This window comes from Marmota monax, unplaced genomic scaffold (assembly GCF_021218885.2).
Source record: "Marmota monax isolate L192 unplaced genomic scaffold, Marmota_monax_Labrador192_F-V1.1 WCK01_AAM20220418_F8-fsc00025, whole genome shotgun sequence".
Lineage (NCBI taxonomy): Eukaryota > Metazoa > Chordata > Mammalia > Rodentia > Sciuridae > Marmota > Marmota monax.
In genome coordinates, this window is record NW_026691950.1 from 18,470,864 (window position 1) to 18,473,867 (window position 3,004).

The 3,004-nt window shown below is 42.5% G+C and overlaps 1 pseudogene; it reads left to right on the top strand.

The window, feature by feature from the left end:
- Window positions 1–222: 222 nt before the first annotated feature.
- Window positions 223–1,603, top strand: LOC124092619 (Y-box-binding protein 1-like; annotated as a pseudogene).
- The last annotated feature ends 1,401 nt before the right edge of the window (window positions 1,604–3,004 follow it).

Consider the following 3,004-nt stretch of genomic DNA (forward strand, 5'->3'; position numbering starts at 1 on the left):
GCACACATTCAGCTACCAGTATTTACAGAACAAAGATATTATTGTTATACCATGTAGCAAAGATTTTTAAAATGTCATTGTTAAAATTTATAAACTTGAGTTCGATCGGTAGCAGGAGCGGAGAGCGGACCCCAGAGAGCCCTGAGCAGCCCCACCGCGGCCGCCGGCCTAGTTACCATCACACCCTGGGAGGAGCCGCAGCTGCCGCAGCCGGCCCCAGTCACCATCACGGCAACCATGAGCAGCGAGGCCGAGACCCAGCAGCCGCCCGCCGCCCCCGCCCTCAGCGCTGCCGACACCAAGCCCGGCACCACGGGCAGCGGCGCAGGGAGCGGCGGCCTGGGCGGCCTTACATGGGGGCGCCTGCTGGCGGGGACAAGAAGGTCATCGCAACGAAGGTTTTGGGAACAGTAAAATGGTTCAATGTAAGAAACGGATATGGTTTCATCAACAGGAATGACACCAAGGAAGATGTATTTGTACACCAGACTGCCATAAAGAAGAATAACCCCAGGAAGTAACTTCGCAGTGTAGGAGATGGAGAGACTGTGGAGTTTGATGTTGTTGAAGGAGAAAAGGGTGCGGAGGCAGCAAATGTTACAGGCCCTGGTGGAGTTCAGTTCAAGGCAGTAAATATGCAGCAGACCGTAACCATTATAGACGCTATCCACGTCGTAGGGGCCCTCCACGCAATTACCAGCAGAATTATCAGAACAGTGAGAGTGGGGAAAAGAATGAGGGATCGGAGAGTGCTCCCGAAGGCCAGGCCCAACAACGCCGGCCCTACCGCAGGCGAAGGTTCCCACCTTACTACATGCGGAGACCCTATGGGCGTCGACCACAGTATTCCAACCCTCCTGTGCAGGGAGAAGTGATGGAGGGTGCTGACAACCAGGGTGCAGGAGAACAAGGTAGACCAGTGAGACAGAATATGTATCGGGGTTATAGACCACGATTCCGCAGGGGCCCTCCTCGCCAAAGACAGCCTAGAGAGGATGGCAATGAAGAGGATAAGGAAAATCAAGGAGATGAGACCCAAGGTCAGCAGCCACCTCAACGTCGGTACCGCCGCAACTTCAATTACCGACACAGACGCCCAGAAAACCCTAAACCACAAGATGGCAAAGAGACAAAAGCAGCCGATCCACCAGCTGAGAATTCGTCTGCTCCTGAGGCTGAGCAGGGCGGGGCTGAGTAAATGCCGGCTTACCACCTCTACCATCATCCAGTTTAGACATCCAACAAGAAGAAATGAATATGAAATTCCAGCAATAAGAAATGAACAAAAGATTGGAGCTGAAGACCTTAAGTGCTTGCTTTTTGCCCCTTGAGCAGATAACTAGAACTATCTGCATTATCTATGCAGCATGGGGTTTTTATTATTTTTACCTAAAGACGTCTCTTTTTGGTAATGACAAACGTGTTTTTTAAAAAAGCCTGGTTTTTCTCAATACACCTTTAAAGGTTTTTAAATTGTTTCATATCTGGTCAAGTTGATATTTTTAAGAACTTCATTTTTAATTTGTAATAAAAGTTTACAACTTGATTTTTTCAAAAAAAGTCAACAAACTGCAAGCACCTATTAATAAAGGTCTTAAATAATTGTCTTTGTGTAAAAAATAAATAAATAAATAAATAAATAAATAAAATTTATAAACTTATAATTTGCTCCATAATAACTTCAAAAAATCCTATTTTGTGTTTATTATGCCAAATCATTCTCCGTGCTCTACTTATTTAGGTGCTGCTTATAAAAATTTTTAAACCATATCAAAGATTACTGTCCAAAAAAATTAGTAAGGTGTAAGTTATTCTTAGTAATAGATGCCTGAATATAAATTTGTCAAGAGACCTGTGTTCTCATGATCAAATCAGTTTTCTGACTGAATTAATTTACTTTCTCCATGTGGTAGGCAGTCACTAAGAAGGCCCCAATGACCCTCATTCCCTGACATTGTGTAATCCTGTCTCCTTGAGAGAAGGAATTAAATTGAGTTATTTCTGATGAATAGAATGTAAGGAGATGTGCTGTATAATCAGTACTGACATTGGTCATAGTATTTTTAAAGTCTACGACTTCTGCCTTGAGTGTTCTCCCTCACTCTTTATAATATTGCTTCTTTTGTTAGAAGTTAGATTTTGTATCCTGAAGGCAGCCCATGGAGTGTCGTACTTGACCGAGCTCTGAAGCAGATCTAAACCTTGCTCACTTGTGTTGTGATTTGGAATACAAATCTGAGAACCAAAAGACATATGTGTGGATGTATAAATGGTACTCTTTCAGTTGACCCTTGAAATGACAGCAACTGTTTTAGTCTCTTTGCAATAATAAAATACCATAAACTTAATAGTATACAAACAATGGAAATTTATTTCTCAGTGTTCTGGAGGCTGGAAGTTCAAGATAAAACAGCATGGATGCATACTGGTAGGGGTCCTCTTCCAGGTTGCAGACTGCCTACTTCTTAGTGAATGTATCCTCACAGGGAGGAGAGTAGAGAAGAGAAGCAGGCTCTCTCTGACTCTTCTGTCTATTATAAGAGCACTAATCCCAGACATGAGGCTATATCTAACGACCTCATGAAATCCTCATTACCTCCCAAATGCCTTACTTCCTTAAGTCATCATACTGGGAATAGGGTTTCAAAACAAAAATATTTTGGGGATATAAACTTTCAGCCCAGAACAACACTCCTGGAGGCCATGTTGATTGCAGCCTCATGAGAGACACTGAGGCATAAACACCCAGCTAAGACATATTTGGATCTCTAACTCTCAGACACTATGAGATAATAAACATTTATTGTTGTATCTGTGGATAGCTTCCAGGTGTATGTTACCCAAAGCTAACACTATTGATTACAATAAAGTTCTTTCCTCTGTTCCTTAAATCTCTCCTTGCTTTTTAAACTATAATCAGACTTGACTAAAGGAATTGCTATTCTTTCCAGAGAGAAAAATAATAGCGAAATTGAAAAGAAATGTGACTTTACATTGTGATAAA